Source organism: Protobothrops mucrosquamatus, unplaced genomic scaffold, assembly GCF_001527695.2.
Source record: "Protobothrops mucrosquamatus isolate PMUCROS unplaced genomic scaffold, P.Mucros_1.0 scaffold1075, whole genome shotgun sequence".
Lineage (NCBI taxonomy): Eukaryota > Metazoa > Chordata > Lepidosauria > Squamata > Viperidae > Protobothrops > Protobothrops mucrosquamatus.
The window spans coordinates 100205-109356 of record NW_015387303.1 but is presented as its reverse complement, the minus strand read 5'-3'; positions in this window follow the sequence as shown (position 1 = coordinate 109356).

Genomic DNA, 9152 nt, shown 5'->3' with positions numbered 1-9152 from the left:
TCTCTCTCTCTCTCTCTCTCTCTCTCTCTCTCTCTCTCTCTCTCTCTCTCTCTCTCTCTCTCTCTCTCTCTCTCTCTCTCTCTCTCTCTCTCTCTCTCTCTCTCTCTCTCTCTCTCTCTCTCTCTCTCTCTCTCTCTCTCTCTCTCTCTCTCTCTCTCTCTCTCTCTCTCTCTCTCTCTCTCTCTCTCTCTCTGTGTCTGTCTGTCTGTCTATTTCTCTTTCTCTGTCTCTTTCCCTGTTTGTCTCTCTCTCTCTTTTTCTGTCTCACTCTCTCTCTTTCTCTCTGTCTGTCTCTCTTTGTCTGTCTGTCTCTCTTTCTCTCTTTGATTTTCTCTCTCTCTTTGTCTGTCTCTCTCTTTCTTGGTCTGTCTATCTGTCTTTCTCCGTCTGTCTGTCTGTCTGTCTGTCTGTCTCTCTTTCCTCAACGTGAAGTCCAGGTCAAAATTTAAAAAGAAGCCTTACCTCACTGGGCCACTGCAACTGATGGATTTATATCATGGCTGGTGGGTGGGAAGGACAGGATTGAGTTTCAGGCAAAAAGGCTGTCCACCCACCTTTCAGAGCAAAGTTAGTTTTGCACACCCACGTGTGGACCAAGTGAGCAGTCCATGAATGGGCTCCTTTGTTCCCTGGCCAAATCAACAAGACAAGCTGTTTAGTTCATGTCTGTGCTTCAGCAAAGGAAAAGAAGCAGGCCTGTGAGACAGATGTGTCCTTTAATTGTGTGGAAAGGTTAGCCTGATCGCTAAGCTCATTTTGACAGGGTGTTCCTCCTGGAGTAAAAGTTTAACTCCGTTCCAGGAAAGCTGGGGCACTAGTTATTTTCTGCCTGAGCTTCGTTTGCCCTGTGGATACACAACAATTGTTACAATAAATATGGACCTCTCACTTTCCTTCTCTGCTTGCTATCTCAGCTACCTTCCTTGGCTGAGTCCTGCAGACAATGTGCCAGTTTTACAGAAAGAAGAAGTTGCAAGCTTCCCAATTATTGTTTGCTAAAGAAAAAACAAGTTTCGGGTAGGTAACTGCTGGCTCTTAAAATATTGGCCGAACTTCAGCTCCCAATATCCCTAGGAATCCCTGCCAATGATAAAAGATGGTGCAAGTTACCACTAATCAACATCTGGATACACAATTAATTCTTAAATAAATAAGACAGATTAAGAATGAAGGAATCAGAAAGAAGATATACAAATAAAACAATCTGCCAGCTATTCCTAATCCAACCTTCTGGAAAAATTAATCATCTTCAAATATTTCCTAGAAACTGCCCAATCCAAACAAACCTTTATTTCAATTTGCATCTTAAAAGAAGAGAATCTGTCATTAAATTAAAAAATCCTGTTTACTTAGAAATAAATTATTTTTAGTGGCAGAATCTGAGTTTTGGATGCATCTCTTGGAAGCAAACTCTTGTCTGAGATCCTAGTTTATTGCTTCCAGTCCATGATGACAATATTATTATTATTAGACTTTTATCCTGTCTTTTTTTCCCCTTGGGCTGAGCCAAATGATTTAAGATTAAGATAAAAGTCTCCTTTTCCAACCTGATTCTCAAGATGCCTGACAATTTCTTCTGAATTTATCTTGCTGAGATCTATGGAGGTTCTCAATCATCCAGGTCATGGTTTGTCCCAAAGATGCTTTTCAAGAAGCAACTGGACTTTCTTGGAGGTTTTTTTCCTTAAAAACATTTTGCTTCTCATCCAAAAAGTTTTTCAGTTCTGAATTATAAATCCTTCCATTCCCCACTGTTCAGTCAGAACTCAAGAAGCTCCTTGGATGAAAAGCAAAATGTTTTCAAGGAAAAAAAGGCAAGAAAATTGACTTGCCTATTGAAAAGTGCCTTTGGGATTATCTTGGTGACCTTTCTGAACTGAGAACGTGAAATTTACCTGGCTGCTCAGTCTTAAAAAAGTTCATAGGAAATATTCCTGTGGGAAGTCTTCCCTTGAGACTTAATAGAAGCATAACAAACCAAGAAAGTTGTGGATTATTGTAGAATTTATTACAGAATCAAGATGGGACATTCACATATATCCCTTGGCCTTTTAATAATAAAATAAGTGTTTTTTGAGTTAAGAGATAACCTTTATTGTCATTCTTTTTACTGTGGGCACACTGGCACACATCAAAAATGAAATTCGCTTGCCTGCTCTCAAAAGTGTACACATATATAACCCACATATAAACATGAACTTTTCACACATATTTTCTTCTCATTAGAAATAAATTTTGAAAGTGGATTCTTCTTCATTGAATCGAGATCAGGCAGGAAAAAAAATCAGGTAATATTTTACTGCAGCACTAAGGGTGAGTCTGCTTGATATGGGATAGGCAGACTACTTAAACATAAATGCAAATTAAAAAAAATACTACGGCCTTATCATTCTTAAAATGTTTAGCCCACTAATATGTACTCCATGCTGTTGATAGAAGTAAGTCTTCATCCTGGTTCATCCAAGCCGGGAATAAATAAGCAAACATGGTGACTGCTTTGGGAAGAAGGTTACAGTTTATTGAAGCAGAAAGATGGTCCTTGCAAGAAGGAGCAGAGGAGAAGAAAAGAGACTGAGCACATGGGTAGAAGGTTTTTATACCCCCTCTAGTCCTGTTTGGAATAGTTTCCTGTTCCTGTGGCATGAACTTTGAGGATATTTCTGAGTGTTTTTCTAGGCCTTGATATCTGTGGTTTAATCCTATTATCATATCCTGCTTCCCAGGTGACGGGGCTAATGATTCCTAGAGTTTGGGTGGGGCATGCAGATTTTCTCTTTGTCTTCTTGATTGCTCTGGCTTCAACTTTCTGATGGTTTTACATCTGCATCTGTATGGGGCTGGCTCCTGTTTGGGATAGTTGGTTTGGGGGATAAAGTTGGTTTCTGCTTTTTTTTAAATACTTTTGAGGAAATATATTTTTCTGCCCTTTTTAATATTTCCTTCTCTGGGGCTCTGACTTCCCACACTGTACAGTAGAAATGTCTAGAGTTCAAGGGCCATTGAGGCCCAGTCTTGCAGATGATGAACCAGGTGCCTCTGGGGGTTTACAATATGCAATATCCCCTTTTGTCTGACTTTGGAATCCAGACAAGCATTTGCCTTGTCTAAAATGGAATTCTAGCATCCTTGCACTCAAAGTCATACCCAGAGACCAAATCTCTAGATTTCCTTGGAAGACTGATAGAATTAAGGAAGTTTTTCCCCTCCACTGACATAGCAAAAAAATTCAAGAATAATTTCCAAGGTTTGAAAAGCCTCTATAAATAGGTTGATTGTAGAATGAAACCATAAGGAAAGAATTCAAAGAATTCAAATCAAAGCTGAGTTCTATAGATAGACAGTAAAATCAAGATTTGAATTCTTAACCCTCTTTCTCCAATTTCTTTTCTTTTTTTTCAGAAAAATCTATTAATTTTCTATTTTACATTTGCTTAGTGCTTAATAAACATTGTGTTGTCTGGGTTAATTTATTTGTTTAATAATACAGGTTACATTCTTAGTCTCTACCCCATTTTTCCAACCATTGATAAAATAAATTCCATGTTTGAAAATATTCTGTTTCTTCTTTCTCTTTGGTCCTCAGTCTAAGTCTGTCCATTTCAGCACAGTCCAATATCTTCTTGATTGTCTCTCCGTCTAGTGTAGTGGTGTTTTTTCATTCTTCCAGTGCTGAGCAAATACTATCCTCACTGCTGTTAATACATGCAATGTTAAATATACACTTTGCTTATCAGATTTTTCTGGTATTATACCAAGTCTCTTTCTCCCATTTCTATGATGCAATGGATAAATAACTTTTTCTTTGGGACAAGAGACCTAAATTTTATTTAATCTGTTGTTTTAGTAACTGACAGATCTAGCATCAATATTTTCGACCATGTAAGAACTAGCTTTCACGCCACACTATGTAGCTAGTACTGGGCTTACAACCACAGTTTGGACCAGAATTTTCATTGCTAAGCAATGTGGTTGTTAAGCGACTTCCAACCCAACTTTTTTTTTTTTGGTCAGGTTTGTTAAGCATATCGTTGTAGTTGTGAAGTAAATTGTGAAGTTGTTAAGTGAATCTTGACTCTGCTAGTTGGAAGGTCCTCCTGGGAAGGTTGTAAATGGTGATTACATGACCTTGGGATGCTGCAACCTTTTAATGCTGGTTACCAAGCTTCTCAATTGTGATCCTGTGACTGTAGAGATTCTGCGACAGTCATAAGTGCGAGGACCGGTCATAGGTCGCTTTTTTCCTGTCATTATGACTTCAAATGGTCACTAAATGACTATTGGTAAGTCGAGGGCTACTACCTGTACCCTTAACAATTGTCTCCTGCAAATGTAGGCATAACAGTAGTGCTTAAACACAGAGAGAGCTCTGAAGCGTGAAGATTTGCATCTGGTTTCCTTTTGAAAATGCTCTTAGAGAACGATGAACATGAAGGTGTTCTGATAGGTTGCATTTGTCACCTTCAAAAATGTGGAACAGGAAACAGAGCTACAGTACTTCTCTTTATCCTAAATAAGTTGCAGCAGTTTGGGGCCTGATATACACAAATACAGTGAAAGGGTCTCTTTTTTTTTTTTTTCTTTAACATTGAGAAAATGACTAGAGCAAAATCACCGAAGATACTGCCAAATGGATGGCCTTAAGAACTTTCCAGCCAAAAGAAATAATATAACTGTTCGATATTGCCTTCTGCGATGTGGCGTTTTGATGGTTGGTTTGGGGTAGGAAGAATTGTGTCGGAAGAAGTGGTTAGAAAATGCAGGCAATTTCGGAAATAAAATATGGTGATTTCTGGATCCCCTGTGAAATTCTGGAAAAAAAAAATATTCTTACAATAGGGACTCATCTGGAACAGCCCTGCCGAACTTCATAACAGGAATTCGAATTTCCCTAGTCCAGAACCAGTATACCAGTATTCAGTTGCCAAATATCAAACAGGTTCATAATCCACCTGGATCTCTGCTATCTACAGTTCATAACTCAGTAATCTTGCTTGCTAGTTCCAGTTATAGTCCATACATTCCATGCAAGACTCCAGCCTACAAACTTAGACAGTGGCTGTCATGCCGCCCAGAAACATGTTTGCCAGAAAACTGTAGAGGTATAATTGGTGATAGAGCAACGGTTGTAAATTACATATATGCTAATGTGATGGAATGTAGTCTGGATTCCCAAGAGGGAGGGGCTTCCTTCCAGAGAACCAGGAGACAGCAAAGTTTGGTTCAAAAGCTTCTCCTTAGAGTTTCTCAGAGTATATCTTTAATTATGCAAATTGTTGCTTTAGTTTGACAGGATTTCTGTCTATAGGTGAGGAACAATAACTTAGAAGTAACTGTGTGTGTGTCTTTCCTGCATTTTGGAGCCTGACAGCAAATTTTCATCGTTGTTGTTGTTGTTGTTGAAAAAACTCACTAGATCATCCTGGTTATTCTATATGCCAAGAATCCTTAAAGGATCTCTACTAAAATTCACGAGAGAGGCAGCCAATTTATCTCTTGTGCCAGTGTGCACCCAGTTTAGAAATGAGTGATATATAGCTATGTTAAAACTCGGATCCAAACGCAGCTTGCAAATTGGCCCACATTCTTTCCAAGCTTGCAATCCACCAAAACCCAGGGGTGCATCTTCTCACTCCTTGCGAGACAGAAACATTAATGAATCTTTGCAGAAAATGAGATCAGTTAAACCACCCCAGAGAACCTTCAGTGGGTTAAGAGCTGGATTTTCTATTCCCCCCCCCCTAGTGTGATTGTGACTGGGGGGAAAAAAAAAGAAAATATCTTGATGTAATCTCGTTGAGATGTTTTTGTTGGAATGCCACAAGAGGACTTGCTTGCAACAACAAAAAAAGTTACTTTTTTCCTATAGGCGTGTGCAGAGGCAAGCGGTCAGAATGGAGCCAGAGACTGGGGTGGGTGTATAAAGAAAATAGAGATGCATGCCAGCCCAGTGGGGGCAACAGTTTTGGACTCTACTGCAAAATGTGAAGACCAGTTAGCGACAAGACATTATAAGAGTTCAAGAGAAGGACAGGCTGGTCAAGGTAGCAATCCCCGGATTCTTGTGTTTTAGTCAGATCTGAAGAATGCTCATTGCAATCTTGTTTCTACTAGATGGGTTGAATAGATCACATGTTAGGGATCTTAGTCTGTAAAAGAGCAAATAAAAATAAATAAATAGACATTATTTGTGATAAAGTTGAATTTAAGACTTTCCAGGAGGTTATGAGCTAGCAACAACAACAACACAATGAATTGTATGCAGCAGCCAACTGGAAGCCAATGGACAATTTGGAGCATTGATATGATGTCTTAATATTGTAACTTCATTAGCAGTGCCGCAGAATAGAATAGCAGAATTTAGTTCACTGAACTAAGAATCTTAAAAGAATGAGGATATATCTGCCAGAAGGAGGAGGAGGAGGAATAGCAGTAATGGCGCTGGGAAGGACACTTTATGAAGACCTGTAGACAATTAAAAGTAGAAGGAACAACAATAAGATTTGATATAGGGGAACACCATTGCAGTGTTTCACAGCCTTGGCAATGTGAAGATTTTTGATCTTCAACTTCAACTTGGCTGGGGAATTCTGGGAGTCGAAGTCTTCACATCTTCAAGTTGCCAAAATTGAAAAACACTGGCTTAATGTGTCACAGCTGCTGAACCATCTTAAGATTCAGAAAGATTGATTAAATCCCCACACCAATAGAGAGAACTGATGGGGCAGCATCTCTCTCTCTCTCTCTCTCTCTCTCTGAGAGAGAGAGAGAGAGAGAGAGAGAGATGCTATCTTCATATAAGCTAAATATTCCACATTCTACAGTACCGTAAATTCATTCGTACAAACTTGTCCGTTGTTTTGTTTTTAGATTTTAGCCCAATTTGTTACAAAGGAAAATGTACCTTGCATTCTTTCCCATTTTTACTGGTAGGTTTGCCAGAATATGGTCCATTTCCTCTGCCTCCCCTCTCTCTTTTTATCTTCAGCAAGACATCTCAAACCAGAAATGAATGTTATAGTCTTTGTACTCTATCAGCTCCCTGTGAATGTTTCCTATTGGGCTTCCGCCCATTGTTTCAGAAACCATTGGAATAACAAAACAGGATGTAACTAAACAATGCTTATGAATGTAGCTGGAATAATAGTGTCATGGGTGGGTTAAAAATAATAATGAATGGGTCCTGATGGTTGAAAATGGGTCAGCATTCCAGTGGGAAAGAGCATCAAAAAGTCGTTTCACTTCTCTGAATGAATTGATCAGCTTTGTGTTTCCAAATTGTGGTCCAGAGGAATGGTGGAAGGGTAAATCATGGCTGACTGTAGAAGACAATTCACAATGGTCAAGAAAAGGCCTCTTTCTGCCATGGCAAGCCTAAGAAAACATTGGATTAGCTTCAAGGCATATTTTTCAGTCTATCAGGAAGATGAAAAAAAAAAGCCAAAACAGTTTTCATAAGTGAGTGTGCATTTTGCAGTAAAAAAAAAAGTGACTTCTAATATCTCCAAGATCTTTACCAAAAGCTTTTGTAATCAAAATAATTACATTGACTAACAAGAGTACTTTGATTTGGTGTAAGGCAGCTTTTCGTATTCGTCACATTTCTCGATGGCACAATACTTAAAAAGATAAACTGGGAGATTCTGGGAGCTGAATTCCACACATCTTAAAGTTGTCGAGGCTGAGAAACATTGAGTCTCCCTCCAAATCAGAATCCATAAGAGGAGACCTCATCTTTCGCATGTTATTATCACTGGCATCCATTAAGTGCTAAAAGATGCCACTACTGAAATAATCCTGTTCCACAATTTCCTTGTAGCAGAAATATAGTTTAAAAATCAGCTTGCAAAAAAGCTGAAACATAACTCCCCTAATGTGACTTTGCCTTTTTAAATTTATTCATCTAAGAAGTGGTTGGGGTTGGGGTTTGCAAACTAGCCAGTTTCTGAAACCATCTTATTCCTGGCCCCGAGCATCTCCAGCTGAATTGACCATAAAACCTGCTAAAACAATATTTACAACTGGGTCTGCAAGAGGCAACTGTGTATTTATAGCCCAGGGTCAATGCTGACAAATAGAGATGCCTAATTATTTCTCCAGAAAATGAAGGAAGCAACTGGAGATAAAGATTGGTGGGTGGAGGAATTGAGTCGATACATGTAAACAGAGAGCAATTGAGCAATTGAGGGTGCTGTAAATTATTATGTACAAGCCAGATGTGAGCATTAAGGGGAAAGTGGGGCATATTTCATAAAAGAGGCAAGTTCAAAATCTTGAACCGATTTGCCAGCTCAGATCAATCTACCAGATCCAGATGGTTCTTGTTGTGATTAGCATTATAAGTTTAGCCTGGCTGCCAAATCAGCTGCGGTACTTTGGCCGGGACACAGCTTTGCTTCAGACTAGGAACAGAGCCTGGAAGAGTCCTTATTGTGTCTGTTGTTGTTACTTTTCTTTGAACCATGCAAGATTGCTTGTTCAGCTCTTCCTTCTTTCTCAAGGAAAGGTCTAGAAGTATGGGGGGAAAAAGAATTCTCGTTTAATTGTGTCTGAGTCTCGGAGATGGCCTGGACAAGTCCCTGTGGTTTTCTTGGCAAGGTTTTTCAGAAGAGATTTGTCTATTTGTCCAGAAGAGATTTGTCCGTTGTCTCCTTCTAGGGCTGAGAGTGTCACCCAGCTGGCTTTGTGCCTAAGGTGGGACTAAGGTGGGTCACCACGATATAAAAAAGATGTTGAGACTCTAGAAAGAGTACAGAGAAGAGCAACAAAGATGATTAGGGGACTGGAGGCTAAAACATATAAGGAATGGTTGCTGGAATTGGGTATGTCTAGTTTAAGGAAGAGAAGGACGAGGGGGGACATGATAGCAGTCTTCCAATATCTCAGGGGCTGCCCCAAAGAAGAGGGAGTCAAGCTGTTCTCCAAAGCGCCTGAAGGCTGGACAAGGAGCAATGGATGGAAACTAATCAAGGAGAGAAGCAACCTAGAACTAAGGAGAAATTTCCTGACAGTTAGAACAATTAACCAGTGGAACAACCTGCCTCCAGAAGCGGTGAATGCTCCAACACTGGAAGTTTTTAAGAAGAGACTGGACAGCCATTTGTCCGAAATGGTATAGGGTTTCCTGCCTGAGCAGGGGGTTGGACTAGATGACC